The following is a 16,726-nucleotide window of genomic DNA, read 5'->3' as shown; positions in this document are numbered from 1 at the left end:
ATATGAGAATACGTAATGAAATGAGATTATTTAACAAATATGTGTTCCAAGGGAAACGATTTGGTTTCGCCTTGAAATGTTGAAAAGATATTTCTGCCACAACAGGCCATTATTTGCTAGGGCTTTGACGTCCAGATATTTACGACCCCAGGGGACGGGAGAGGGCTTGCCCCTTGTAGAGGATTACTGTATGCTGTATTGTTCTAGCTATTCCACTTAGAATGAAGGCAGTGCGACACCGATTATTGTTTAAAGGATTCTTTTACTTTTCCATGTTAGATTTTATAATAATATTTAACTAATTGGAACGTCAGTATTATTATTTATTTGTTGACCCTATTAATTAAGAAAGGCAGTTTTTTTAGACCCATTTGTCGATGCCATCTTGGATATCATCGGTTCGAGTTCTGAGGCAACCATGAATTTTTGTTGTCACATAATTTTTTTACAGCCAATTGCATGTGTATATTGTTTATTGTTTCTTTTCATATTATGTGTACATATTTTCTTTTTTTATACTTTTTTAGTCGTGTTTCACTCTTTATGTGGATGACAAATCGAGTTTTATTTTCGTAATTTTTGTCAATGGATTCATTGGGATGTGGGTTCGATTTCTGGATCCGACATCAGTCATTTTATTTTGATTAGGATTTTATCGACTAGCATTCACTTATTATTTGTTTACTTTTTGTAATATAATTATTTAGCTAGGTGACCACTTCAAGTTATCTTCAATTTATTTTGTTGTATAAATAACTGCTTCTTCTGATAGTGAAGAAAGTTCTTAATGATAACCGTCGCATTTATAAGGATATTTCTGATTTCTTTAAAAAAAGTATGTTATACAAATTATAATGTAATATTTATCATCATGTCGGGAAGAAGAAAGAGGTAAAGGAGAAATAAACTTTTTGACACTTTACAATTTGTATTTAGTCCATTGGGCATTGCATATTCAACATTGATATACTATAAATATCAACCTTTAATTAATTTGATTTTTCAAGGCTCAATAAATAGGTATTTAAACTTTTGTCTGCCTGTCATTTTGTCGAATAACATTGTATCCCAGGTTTCCTTCCGTTCATTTATGCCTTTAAGCTAGTTATGTGTTATTTTCTTTGATCTTTCGCCGGGAACGCACCATGGCCCTGGGAGGTCGGTGGTTTGATTCTATGGAACGGAAGGGTGCAGTAGACCCTTGCACGGACGGAAGAGTTTTTGCTCGCCCATCATTTCTGAAAAATTTTCTTTTTCGTTCCTTACTGATGAGGTGGCATCTGACTCCAGACTAAAAAGGTCCATTTCCATCAAGCGCCTTGGCGTATGGTGCCATATGGCGGTATCCCGACTCTTTAGGGATTATCATACAGTCAATTGGTTCTATGCGGCAAATGGCTTGGGGTGAAAAGGTTGCAGTATGCCCGAGAGCTTTGTAAAATGTAGGGCTGATAGCCCAAGTGGGTAAAAACCCCCTAAAATTTGGATACCTCTAGTCTTGCTGTTTACGTGTAATTGTACCTGATTTTTGGCTTTAATCATTTCTTGTTGAACTTGTTGATATTCCAAATTGTATGTAAATCGTGTTGTTTGAAAAATATAAACTTTGTTGAAGTTTTAAATTAACTTTAAATTTCGTAGTTAGACCCATTCGCCGAAAGCACCTTCTTTCCACATCTGCTAAACCATCAAAACACGGTAACAGCATTATCTATGAATTTCTGGCTGATTTGGGAGAAACCAGCATGGCGAGGTTATTCCTTTTAGTGTGCAGGATTTATTAGACAGGAGAAATGCCATCCGATTTTCGGCAGAATGTTGTAATACCTATTCCAAAGAAAGCCGGTGTTGACAAGTGCGAAAACTACCGTACCATTAGTTTAGTATCTCACGCCTGAAAAGTTATAACACGTATTATTTACAGAAGAATGGAAAGACAAGTTGAAAGAAAGATGTTTCCCAAGACTTTCGTCTGGAGCGTGGCATTGTATGGAAGTAAACATGGACGATAACTAGCTCGGAAAGAGAGAGAATAGAAGCTTTTGAAATGTGGTATTACATAAAAATGCTGAAGGTAAGATGAATAGATCGAATTGCGAATATAAAGGTAGTGAATCGAATTGGTGAGAGGGGATCGTTGTGGCTAATTTTGACGAGAAGAAGGGATGGAATGATAGGACACATCTTAAGACACCCAGGACTTACGCAGTTGGTTTTTGAGGGATGTTTAGTGGGTAAGAATGGCAGGGGTGGACCAAGGTATGAATATGGCAAGCAGATTAGAGCGGATATAGGATGCAACAGTTATTTAGAAATGAAAATGTTAGCACAGGATAGGGTGGCACGGAGGGCTGCATCAAACCAGTATATGGACTGATGACTCAAACAACAACAACAACAACAACAACCTATATTAATGTAGTTCGACTCCTTGTCTGAATGGTCAGCCTACCGGCCTTTGATTCAGCGGGTCCTGGGTAGGGCTGGTTAGGGGATTTTTATCGCTTCTGATTAATTCTTCTGGCTCGGGGACTGGGTGTTTGTGTTTCCCTTCACTTCTTCATATTCTGACAACGCACTACACTATCAACCACGGCAGGAACAAGCAATAGTGATATAATTCTCCCATATAGGTTTGGTGTCAGGAACGGCATCTGGTCGCAAAACAGGGCGAAATTCACAAGTACGACGCAGTTCGCACCCTCAAACCCACAGGTGTGTGAAAAGTGGTAGAAGAACCTATATTAATGTCGAATCCATTGTTTATGTGTCGCTGAGATGAATTGTTACGCTCTGGGTATCGATTAAGTCCACGTTCAGCCTCCGTTGAGACGGGGGTCTGAGATGGTCTTAAAAGTAAATAGTCTAAAATAACCGAGATTAGTGTTGAATCCATTGCTTTTGGGGTCGGAAGGATGATTGGTGACAGTCCCAATGACAGTTGAAATCGTGTACATCTTATCAATAATGCGACGGATAAATACATATAGGTATCATTTATTATATTTTGGACAGGGTTGAATACTTCCCAGTCAATTCCAGCTTCCATAGCGGCAAAGTTTTACTCGAAAATTAAATAATCTACAACTTGAAATCAAACACATTTAAAAAACTCTAAAACTACATAATAGATCATAAAATGTCAATCCGCATTTCAAAAAGTAATTCTATAAAAATACACTTCACACATACCTAAGTGGTTATACAAATCTTTAAGGTAAACGTTCAAAACTCAACCGGCAACTCCGGTACTACAGCTAGCAAATAAATCAATAAATAAATACATAAATAAATAAATAAATAAATAAATAATAGACTAATAGTAATAAATATTGTAAGTCTTTTAAAATGCAAGTCTCCTGTTACTGCATCAACTGGGCGACTTTTAAGTCAATTTCTTTCACACTTGCAGATCGTACCACTGTAGTTAAAGAGCCAGAGTTCCTATTAGACAAACAGAAATTCCACACAAACTAATTCATGTGCAGAGACCATTTTTACTACAAAGTGTTCACCAGGGAAACGTTGTAGTATGCGGAAATTTCCATCTCGTGAAGGCCACTGCTTTAGGCAAGGATTATACTTGCAGTCCTGGGTGAAAGAAGCTTGTGCGCTACCCAGTCGTTTACGGGATTGGGGAGGTGTGTTTCCTTAAAATAAATCATAATTAAATGTGCCTTGTTATGTGAAATGTTCCTGACATTGATAATATTAATCTTATGCGCTACTTTTTCATCAGTAAAGCAGCAGGCAGGTCCTTGGCAGAATCCAACCCAGAAGTGCCTGTAGTTATTTATGGCAGGAGGGCTCGCCTTCCACACTAGATCTGCTGATTCGCAATGCCAGCGCGCAGTCTGGATCCCGTCTCATCAATATTTCATCGTCCAATTCAAACGCAACCTTTGCTTACCATGCGGTTCTCTTCTTGTTTTTGATTTGCTTATAAAGAACAAACCACCAGCACAGACGAGACTATCGCCAGAGCCACTGATACAAATGAATTCAAGATTATGTATGTTGTTGAGGAACTGCTTTGCGATTCGTGTTCGACCTCCAGTGAAGTCTGTCAAAAGCATCCTTACCCACTAACGCTCATCTATATTCATTGTTCCTTACGTTCCAACTGCTTCACGGAGCTCAACTCAAACGCTACGGAAAGGAAGCACTGAGGTCAGAATTGCCAGAAAATAAATTATATGTAGAAGCTTGTGATGTATTAGTGCGGAACATTCTCTACTCTGACGTCAATACTCTTAAGAACGTGTAGGTAAATCTGAGTTAGGATAATTCGTCTTCAGCGGAAATAGTTATAAATTAGGGGTCCAAACTGAAGTGCGTTCTGTGAATTGAAAAAAATATAAATTCTGTAGCTAGCTCTATCTAAAACTAGTTTTGTTATAGTAATAACAATTACAAATGGGCTAAATAGATAAACATTTACGTACGGTACAATGATACATAAATATTATGCCACGAGAAATTAACTTCTTCGACAGTCGAAAGTACTGTGTGAAAAAATAGGAAATCTTAAATGAACAAGTTAACATCAACTTGTTACATATTGGTCTCCACAATTGAAAACATTAAAACGAGTACTAGGGAATTACTTAGTCTTCTGGCAGTAGATCAATTTGATGTTGCTACGTGCAAGAAAGTGACAATCTCACCTCCTCGCTGCATGAAAGACATTTTATAGAGATTGTGGCAAGAATGCAAAATTTCATATCGACCGAATAATATGTCTACCGTTGGAAATAACTTCAATCTAAAACGAAACATCTAAGATCGATATTTGTTAGATATCACTCCTCAACATTAGCAGTAAGAGTTTTACCTTGTGCTGATGGACAGAGATAATGCCGTTGCTTACACCAGAATAGTAACGAAATTAATCTCGTAGCCTCGTCCCAAGGTAATGGAGCTCATTTTAGCCACAAGGTAAACTACATGTACCATTTTAAGAAGAACAAGTCCTCTTGCTATTCTGTAATATCTAACAGCACCTGGAATTGAACCTAGGTTTTCGAAGATGGCAGTTAGTAGCGCTAACCATTGCACTAGGAAGATGGATGCCAGAAGGGTAAAAATGATTTACTCATTAATACAAAGGCGTTTTACACTAAACGATTCAAAAATGAATGCTATAATTGTATTGTATATATTTTTGTAAACTATACCTTGTGCAAGTTTCAGTTTTCCAAAAGTCCTCGTTTTCTCAGTATCGATGTGGAAGGTGAGAGAGCTCAGGGATAGAACTACAGTAGAGCCCCAGTAATCCCTGCTAATTGGGGCTAGCGTTACCTGGAATTACAAAACTCTCGGATTACACGGAAATGGTAAAAACAAAGTGTAATGCGTGAATAATTGTTTAATGAATACAAATATGTTGAAGAATACAGTACATGCCTGTGTTGGATATCGGTTAAAATTACTAAGTTGAAAAGAAATACTAAATTTAAATTTAAAAACATATCCAGAATTTTTTTCTTAAAATAGAATCCCGCCTTTTAGCAACAATATTGCGTCATATTCTAAAACCTCAGTCAATCGGCGTTGCTTACGCTTGCTGTTCGACATAACGCAATGCTCCGTCGAGCACTGTCAAACCTTCGTTGTAGATGATCACAGGCACAGTGTTTTCGGGCACTTCTTCGCTACCGTCTTCAAGGCGTTCTTTCATCCTTTCAATAATTGAAACATCGGTCAGTTCAAAGTATTTCATCACTGATGTAAAATCAGGCTCTTTGGCTAAACGGCCAGCATAGTGGACTTCGATTCTATCCCCGTGTGGGTCGGGAATTTTACTCTTAAATGATTAATTCCCCGTGCTCGGGGACTGAGTATTCGCGCCGTCTCCAGCATCTCTGCAATTCACTCACTACCCACAACATTATCCTCCACCACACAAACATGCAGTTTCCCTTACATGACTCGAAATTACTATTTACTACAATAACGATCATATTGCCACTGATTTTCGTTTAGTGATAGCTGTCACTACGTAGGGTTAATTTCGTAATAGGAGGTAAAAAAATCTGACTGTCATACAATTTCAGTTAGTGCAGAGACCAACAAAGAAACAGCATCTGAACTCAAAAATCATTTTAAAGGTACCTGTCAGTCTGTAGTAGTGGAGTGGTATAACTGTTCATTACATATGTGCATTGTAAACGTAAAACGTACTTCTGAGGAACACATATACAGAGTTTTACTACACTTTGTAAAAGTTTAATTTTCGTATGATCAACTTGAATTACACGGAACCTCGAGCTACAGGGGCTCGAATATCGATAGGTGTAAATATGGCGAAAGTGACATAATCACTTCGCTGAAAGAAATGTATATTTCTTTAAAAAGTACAAAAATCTTGGCCGTGAGGGGTTTGTATTTCTCTAGCAAAGCAGCAATAACTGGTCCCAAGTTCATGTTTTGAAATGATCTCGTTTCCTCACAATCTTTGGTAATTTTCGACAGAATCCTATCCTGGTCTGATCATACGTCAAATGTGACCAGAAAAGTTGTATCATCCATGCATATTTTGAAATGTAACGTGTCATGTACACCACCTTTTATGCGAAAACTACTTGTTCAAAGTCTTCTATTACCAATAATTGACTATGGATCAGTCGTATACAACGACTTATCTGAAACTTTGAACAAAAAACTACAAAGGGTGCAAAACGCATGTGTTCGTTACGTGACAAATGCGAGACGTGATGAACAGATAACACCCTATTACGTACAGCTGCAATGGCTGAAACTCCATGAACGACGGGATATCTCAGCAGCCGTTGCTACGCACAAAATTCTCAAATTGAAGACTCTTTATAATGCATTTAAAACTATGGAGTCAGTATAAGAGAGATAATAGGTTTACAAAAAGTACCCTTCAAATTCCCCTTCATCGTACCACTAAATTTAACAAATCCTTTGTTTGCACTGCATCCCGTACCTTTAACATCTTTAATGTTTACCGTTTCGCAAATAACACTTACTGTACCCAACTAAAGCAGACTTTAACATATATCTTACTGAAAGTTTACGCAAGGGACTGAGATCAGATTTTTTTTTTTGTCTAACAATCTGCAATATGTATATTTCTAAGAAAATTGTTTCTGTTTTAGTGTTGTATTATTTAGATTTTTTAGTCTAAAATAATAAATAGGCTTAATGATATACTTTATTAATTCTTACATAATTTATGTTTGAATTTTATTGGATTTTGTACTTGTGTTTTAATTTTTACTTTAATGTTTAATTTAATATTTTAGTATTATAAAAATGTAGTTAGTGTGTTCATAAACCTGTACTGTGTTATACGAAGACGTCAGTAACATGTAAATCATCAATAAATTCAAATTCAGATTCATTATCACTGTGAAAGGAAGACGGACATTGATATTATATGTGTACATAAACTGAACGTAGTAAAATGGCACGTATGGAGTTTCACGTTTCTTTCAGTGCTGGATACAGATTACTTGCCCAACTCAGCCAATAATTTCTTCGTACTCCTCTGACAGTTGAAATTTGATAGGCACAGTCGACGTCCGGACTACATAGGAGGGAGAAATGCTTTGAAATCCCAGGTCGTTCTATTTCCAAACGTAAAGGTTAGGTAATATAAACAATACCCCTCTTCCATGAGTCACTACTGTTAAATATATACCTTTCACAATGGACCACGAAATGATCTAGACACACAATCTATATATAAAATTGGATGTTGGTATGTTTGAAACTAATAGACTCAAAAAGTACTGGACCGATTTCGCTGAAATGTTCACAGTTTGTCCTTTTTACATCCGAGAGGGATTATGAAGTGGTTTGAAAAAAATATGATTGGTAGTTCGGCACTAAGGGGTGAAAAATGAAATAGGGGTAGATAACCAACGCTCAAGACAACTCCAATCAGCGGGTTGCCTACCCAACAGTATGAGATAATTATGATGTGTTCCTTAAAACTTATTTCTGCTTTTATCAAATAGTGTGGGGACAGGACGCCCCTCCCAGCCCAAGGGGAGAGGATGAAATATAAAGGTAATCGAAAACGACCGATATTAGTGTCGTATATGCTGAGGTAAGTAAATGTACACAGGCAGAACAACGTCTGTCGGGTTTTGCTAGTACAGTAAGGAGCATAATCAAGGGAAGCTACCCCGTCCAAAATATCATAGGGTCAATATTACATAGCATAGTATGTATAAGAATTGTATTTCATATTTTCCAGGACTCGTTTTATATTCCTGAGATGCTCGTCAGAAAACTTCCGACAAAATTAAATTCTGAGAGGTATAACAAAAACATTATAGCTGCGATCAAATCTCAAGGCAAGTGGGTACCTCCGGATTTCACATTTCTAATCACAGTTTAAGAATATCGCTACCATGATCAACTCTGGGATACTATTATCACCCAACCTAACGATCCGGGTATCTGTATGTTAAATCTAGTTACAAAATCCAAAAGGCCTAAATCAACAGATTTAAATACCGAGGAACTTCGGTAAGTTATAACTATAAATCAATGTTTAGCTTCTAAACATATCAAACGCAGCCTAATCTTATTAATGCAAATAGAAATAATATCTTAAAGAGTGAAGAACCTTCATCAAATATTATTATTAAGTCCAGAGAAAGATTTCCCCAGCCAATACAAATAACTGAAAGTATTGCGAATCGTCAGGTGACCTAGTAAATTGAGGAGCAAGGGGCACTAGTTTTCACTGTGAGACTTAATTGTCCTCAACAAAGGTAGAAAACGCCACACTTGTCCAGTACTGACCTTCAGAGACTGTGGGCATTTGAGTGTGCCAGGCACAGTCTTCGTAGACAGACCGAGCAGCTACGGCTTGAAACAGAGCCTCGCATTCGGGAGACGGTGGGCTAGACCGACCGTCGACTGTCCGAGAATTGCTTTCGGTGCTTTCTCATTCTCAGTTTTACAATTCGGCTTCTAACTCTGCACCGACACAGATAGGTCTTATGACGACGATGTATTAGGAAAGGACTAGGAGTGTGAAGCGGCCGTGGCCTTAATTAAGATACAGGGGCCGATGTCCTAGATGTTAGGCCCCTTTAAACAACAAGCATCGTCATCATCGTCATCAATTAAGATGCAGCCCGAGCATTAGATTTGTGTGAAACTGGGAAACCAGGGAAAACTATCTTCAGGGCTGCCTACAGTGGGGTTCGAACCCATTATCACCCGAAACGAAGCTTAGAGCTGCGCGACAGCAACCGCATGGCCAATTTTCCTCGGTTTTTTCATTCTCCTATCAAGGCGAATACCGGGACAGTTCCTTTTACAAGATACAGCCGCTGCCCTCTCATCCTTCACCGCACCTCAGATAACCGCAACACTGAGCGAGTTAGCCGTGCTGTGGCTGGGAGCATGTATTCGGAAGATGGTGGGTTTGAACCCTACCATCGGCAGCCCTGAAAATGGATTTCCGTGGGGTTTTTTTAATTTTCAGGACAGGCAAATGCTGGAGCTGCACCTTATTTAAGGCCACGGCCGCTACCTTCCCATTTCTAGCCCTTTCCCATCCTTCCGTCACTAAAGACCTTCGATGTGTTGCTGCGACGTTGAACTACTAGCAAGAAAACGCAACACACATTTCCTGGCCTGACAGAGGACTTTACCCTCTAGGAAGTCCGCCGTACCTTTAGTAGTAGTAGTAGTAGTAGTAGTAGTAGTAGTAGTAGTAGTAGTAGTAGTAGTAGTAGTAGTAGTACAAATCACGTACAAATTGTTTGGTGAAACTAAGGAGAATGTGAATGTAGCATTGTCTGTCTCATACCTCTTACCCGAAGGACGTGAAGAGGATTTCTGTCCAGTCCAGTCCTGGGATTTTAATTCCGAGATGAGAGATGGAACAAGGTTCTATCAAGCTCATGAGATCAACCAAAGAGCTAAATGACAAAACATGCTACGAACTCGGTGAAAAAAGGCGACCAATATGCTCATAATATGCTGCAGTATCTACGGGTCACGAGATTGCCTGTCATCTTTGCAGGCCAAGGCCCGAATGGATTGTTGCACCACGGGATTGGTTGTTAGAGTGAGAGTTATCTTCGCGATTACGGCATAAAGTGCTGAGGTGATCAATGAGTCCTCGTAATTGTGTTCAGATCACCCCTCTGTATGTCTTCCCTTCGTGAACATTTGTCTTCTTCCTACTCCAACGGTCTTCATTATGCGAGCAGAAGGGATCTTTCAGGGCAGTTTTCTTTCTTCAGTTGATCACCTTTTCCGTCAAGGGGTCAGAAAATCTCCATTTTTCCCCACTCCTAACGCTACTGACAGTATTTGGCCCCTTTGAACAAAAGCATTGACCACCTGTAGGTTGGGGTGGTAGAATACATCCGTGGTACTTACCGTCTGTCGTGAGAGGAGACCCATGAGGCTGTCACTACAGGAGCGTGAGTTCGCGAAAACCGGGCCTCCATCTGGGTCTGGCGTTAGTTCAATTTCATTATGCAAGTTTATTTTTCATCTAACTTTATCTAACCTCCTTTGATCAACTGTTGTTCTCTTCCAATGAGGACGGTATTAAGTTTGCGAATTCTATGGTGTATTTAATTTTCATATCCTTCATGGCTCTTCCTTTTCCAAAGGTTGGGGTATCTTTCATTCTTTCCCTCTGGCTAGTGTCATAAGAGGTTAGGCACCCAGTTGCATTTCCTATTAAAATAATAATCATCACCATCACCAAGAGTCGTCACTACCTTGCGATGGATCACATTCGCCTTTCGTCACAGAATTCGATGCTTTACAAATTTTATTTTCCATGCCATATTGTCAGTAGGAATTATTGGAATTACTAGGTGTTGTACTGAAAGTTTCACAATGTCTATCGACTAAAATAGTTTACTTGATCCTGTCAGCGTGTTGTGGCCCCATTTAATGCAGTTAACAGTGTGGTCGGTCGTTTGTGCAGTGCAGTAATTCCTAAGGGAAATTACCGTTTGGTTATGACTTGTTCTGCTCAATCACGACTGACTTGCTAAACAAATCGTATTAAAATGTCGCTTGTAGGGTTGATTGCCGGTACATATGTGCATGGTTGTCAACTGCATGCAAGTGTTACACCGCAACAGTTATGTTCATGTTAGTCCAAGTAGATGGTACATTTTTTGCCCTCCAGCGCCAACTTGTTTGCTTATGAAAAAGTGATCAAAAAGTAAAATAAAAAGTAATAAATGAAATATCAAATTGTAAACATGATATCAGTTTTTTGGGCTTCTGCCGTGTAAAGAAAACAAGGTGAAACTCTTTATGTTTCGCAGAGAACTTTGCTCCGTGTCTTCAGAAGAAAATATCGACTGTTCGCGAAGAAGGCTTCTACAATAATGAAGGTTTGAATGTAAACGTTAGTAATAGAAGTGAAAGTGGTACGTTCACTCGTCACCCGATGGCTCACCGTACGCGGCACAGCGCTAGCATTCGAAGCGGAAGCTGACGGCACCACCAGAATCGGTCTGGGAGGGGGCTTGTTGAGTAACTCGTGTACACATATATGAAAGCATGACATTGGCACAAGCCAGAATGATACATCTGGTGATGAGGAACGTACGAATTTGGAACCCACCGAAATGAAATAAGGATAGTGAAAGAACAGGGAAGAGAACTACCTGCGTAAATCCTCAATGGCTGACAACCACGTATTACTTAATTGATAGCCAGAGTCCTTGTTGAAATATTGTATCAAACTTCCCTTTGGAAATATAAAATGATCATAAAATATGTCTCTCTGTCATAGCCATCAATCAACGGTTGCCAGGTAACAACGTTTAACACATTTTGTATCTCTAATTTCAGTCGAAAATAATAATAATAATAATAATAATAATAATAATAATAATAATAATAATAACGAATGGCCTATGGAGAGCATATAATCGACCTGTGCGTTTGTGAGGATAACTAACATTCTCCATCATGTGAATTTACGTATCTGTAAGTCGCCAATATCAGCAATTTCAAGAAGAAATTTTCGAATCCTTGGCTGTTCGTAACCATATCTCCAATATACTTCAGCTACCAGCATTCATTTGAGGAGCAAACTGAATCTGTGTTAGAAGCAATGTATACACTCGAGAAATTATTTTCGGATAATACGGTCTGTAAATAAACAAGTACTACCTGAATTTGCATTATTAATTTAGAGGATGCATGTATATATCTTCAGTCCATAGCCCGAATTTTGTTTGAAACTCCGAAAGTTACTCATGAACAGTACAGAAGAGTGAGGTATTACAATGAAGGCGTACTAGGGAAGTGTGGCGGTGATGTAGTTTCTCGTTGCTTTTTTATTCAGCCAGAAGCTCTACTCCATATCAGACAATCAAATCTATCGAAATGTATACCCCAAACGATTTTACGAGCCATACATTCCTACTATTTCCCACATGAACTGGGCTAAAGCAGTAATGTTCCTGGCATCCTCACTACCTCTGTCAAACGAAAGATAGAGCGGAGCCTGACCGTTGAAATTAACAAACTTTTTCTATCCCAAACCAGGTTTTAAAAATGGTGCAGTATAATTCTGTAAACACTAAATTTTATCAAATATAGGTCTGGACACACCTACTGTACAAGTTAATATTGGAAATATATTAATATGCATTTCCCGCTTGAACCACCGGGCTGAATAAAATAATTCCAAAAAATAAAATTAGCTGATCAATCCCCATACAGGACACGAAAACCTTAGAGATGTGGAAGGCAATGATTTTGCGTAAACTCAGCACTAGCCGAATTAGAGTGGCTAGCTCTAGCCCCAGTCGCCTTTGTGCCCACGAATTAACCCAAAACTCACTGCTAGTGTAAGCTGAGGTGAACCTCGGGGGAATTTCCCTCTTAAGAAGTGGAAATCACGTTTCTAAATTTTTCTACTTCCTGGTGATTATTCGAACCAATGTCCTACCGTCTGAACTGAACACTCATTTACTGCTTCGAGTAGAAAGCCTATTGTCAAAGAACTCCTGCGAAGCTAGCATTCAACTCTTAAAACGATTGAAATAGTGTTTATAAAAACAAATGTCGAGAAACATTGGGTCGCTCGCCATAACCCTTCACTCAGATAAAAGCATAGATGAAAATCCATGGGAAAGTTAGAAGAAAAGATTGGGAAGAAGCGTCGTAAAATCACAGGACGACAAAGACGACATTTGCGATCTCCTTGGGCTAAGTTTGCGTGCACATGAAGTCGAAGTTCGCCATAATAACCTTGTGTTCTATGAGTACACATAAGTAACAGAGGGCAAGCGGTTCGTCCGAAAAGCGAGCCAGATAAAGATTGAGATGGCCAGGATATGACACAGTACATACTTGAAATGCCTGTAAGACAACGCACCAGTTTTAGGTGTAAGCAAAAACTTATTTTGATGCTGTGAAAACATTATTGTGTTACGAATTTCCTTTACGTTTAGGAAATGCCATTCCATACGCTATTCGCCATGTAACTAGACATTACACATATTGTAGTCACGCAATATAGAATGAGCTTTCTTGTTTTTATGACAGATATTCTTAATAGAACGTGGAGTTTAATTTCTGGATAATTCTGAAAATATTTATTTGCCCTTTGATCGAAGAAAAGTGAAAAAACAATCAGAAATGTTATCTTGTACTCCAGGAGATTGTCATATGATTTACTTTTCAGCGTACTAAAAATACTTTTTTCCCACGGTCCTACAGGCCTGACAGTTTGGCCTATGGAGCGATCGCTGATCATTCCAAAGTCCTGCAGGTTACGTGGTGAAGTATGCGACGAAACCGCTTGGCCGATATTCTTGGATTTCTGGACCGGGGCCGCTATTTCACTGTCAGTCAGTTCCTCAATTGTTTTCAGGAAGGCTGAGAGGGTGTCGAATTAGTCCTCAGATATACGTAATAATCCCTGACGTGGTCGGGAATCTAACCGGGAGTTTCCGGGTGAAAGGCAGGTAAGCTACACATAGACTGCCGAGCTGGCAAAAAATGCAACCATTTATTAAAATCATTATAAAAAATGTAGTCCTGTGAGTGCAGACGGTAGAGTAGGCTACCATCTGCTTGTCGTAAATAGCAAATATAACGATATCCCACTGACTTTCAATTTGAAGCATAGGTTGACGACCACGTTACCCTCAGCTGTGTCTGGGATTGCTTCCATTTAATTGTATCAGGCACCTCACTTTATTCCGTATTTGACATTCCTTCATAAACTTTTCTTCTCTCCCATTCAAATGGTATCAGGTTTGCGAGGCTTAAAAGTCTTTCTTTTCGTGTATTTCGTGTTCCTTCTCTTCGGACCTCTTCCTTCGTTCCCTGTGATTACTAATAAGACAGTCCAGTTCCATAGCTAAATGGTAAGCGTGCTTGTCTTTGTTCACAGAGGTCCCGAGTTTGATTTCCGGCAGTGTCGGGAATTTTAACCATCATTGGTTAATTTTTCTGGCACGGGGAATGGGTGTATCTGTCATCTTCATCATATTTTTATCCTCATCATGATGCGCAGGTGGCCTAAATTTTTTATCTGACGCAGGTAGAATGTGCGTAATTTTCATCTTCATGCTGCATTTTTTTCTGATAAGACCGCAACTGGTGGTAAGGCATATATCAGTAGACACAATCAGAGATTCCTTCCTTAACAATGTGTCAGAGAAACGTGAATTATCGTCCTTATCTAGCCTACAGTAACGAGGTGCCAAAATATGCCCTCAGCTCCCCTTATCGCATACATACATCAAGGAGGATGGCGATGATGAGTTGATTTCCATCGTCCCTACACACCCTACTTGGAATTCTTAGTGTCCCGCTTTATTTTCCGTATCCTAGTAGCAGTGCGTGGCTATGCAAGTCTCCACTCAACTAACGAGTTAGGCTTTGTGAGCATGTTTTATCAACTACTGTATCGCTCCTTGTAAAGCATTTTTAATATCAATATGCAATATATGCAGCCAACTGGGAGAAGACTTTTATTTATATTTCTCCTCTTCTGATGAGGTTAAAAAGAAAGGAAACCCACTTGTTAACATTTCTTCAATCCTATTCCTATTCGAGTTTATTTCAGCGTATTACCCAGAAATCTAAAACCTACAACCGTTGGTCTCAATATCTGATGTGAACTGTGCTATTTGCATGGTGAATTTTCTTCCTATATCATTCGTGTGGTGTCAAATACGCAATTTGGAAGAATATAATGCTTCAGGGGCTAATAAAAACAGTGGCCTCCTCGCTGGCTTCCCTTCAAGATGTTCTCGGTTTGATTTCTTCTTCTTTCATGCCTTTCATGAAAGGGGCTGATTACATAAGGAATGGTAGAACTAGGACTGCTTATAGGCCTACTTCTGTTTCATGCAAAGCTGATACAGTTTGATTAAATTAATTATCACTTGTTCTTTCTCCTCCTGGAGGAAATATTGCGCTGTAAACACACTACCTCAACAGAATGGATCTAGGCAGATCCAAAATTAATTTCCTCAAATATTCTTTATTGATGATTGAACGATATTAGGCTACAGTGTACGGTCAAAATACTCGATAAAGAACCGGTGGTTAATAAAGGAAAAATATGTTCCATGTGGTGAATAATTGAAACAATCCAGGTTTGGATGTATCTCTCAAAATTCTTGCTGACACCTCTGAATGTTACATTTTTTCATGTAACAAATTTGTGACAGGGATCAAAAAGAGAAAAAATGAATTCTGTATGTTACTTACTAACATGAAATTCGTATATATACTGGTGGCGGTGATGATCATTGTTCTGAAAGGAAGTGTAACTTCTTTCAAATATCCTCAGTTGACGGACTTCATACGGAATATTGGACTATCTTGGCCTTTGCACAATTTCTATGAGTATCGGTACCTCTTTATTGGCAGTAAATAGATTCTGTTGCAATTATTCAACACAGAGTTGTATTTTGGAGGTTTTGTTTGTTTATGTTGTTTAAAATTGGCTTTACGTCGCATCGACACAGATAGGTCTTATGGGACGGTGAAAGAGGAAAGGGCTAGGAGTGGGAAGGAAGCGGCCGAGTCCTTTAGAAAGGTACAGACCCAGCAATTGCCTGGTATGAAAATGGAAAACCACGGATAACCATTTTCAGGGCTGCCAACAGTGGGGTTCGAATTCACTATCTCCCGAATGGAAGTTCACATCTGTGCGCCCCTAACCGCACGGTCAACTCGCTCGGTTGAGGGTTGTTTCATGCATTATGAGACCCGTATGTTAGTTTCCAAATAACTTATGTCAGAACAACATCAATCCTGTATATGTCTTTGAAAACCCGTGCCATACGCTACTGATGCTTTCTTTCTTCCGTATCTCGGCGCCGAGTCTTATGTACAAAAATGTTGCTTATTCCTGCTCGTATCTCTCCGGGAACTCGCTCATTTATCATTAATCGTTGACATGTAATTTCACCTGATCAGATTCCAAACCCTTCAAGAATTCTTTTTTTTTTTTTTAAACCGTGCTTTCATGGTACAACTTGAACAACACGAAAAGGTTACAAACTGCGATCTCCAATGGCCAAGAGAAAATAGCCGTATCACTACATTTTTAATTAGTAGTTCCCTAATGTACTCCTCGCAAACTGAGGATTTGTAGTTCTTAATAACTGCAACGGACTAGTCATTCGTTGTCTCAAGGCTCTGTCAGTAAGAAAGCGGACTCTGAGCGGGGACTGGCCACGTTCGTCCGCGCGGACTCTGTACACTGTGATATTACATC

The sequence above is a fragment of the Anabrus simplex genome, chromosome 3 (assembly GCF_040414725.1).
Source record: "Anabrus simplex isolate iqAnaSimp1 chromosome 3, ASM4041472v1, whole genome shotgun sequence".
In the NCBI taxonomy this organism is placed as follows: Eukaryota; Metazoa; Arthropoda; class Insecta; order Orthoptera; family Tettigoniidae; genus Anabrus; species Anabrus simplex.
This window is presented reverse-complemented; position numbering follows the sequence as displayed.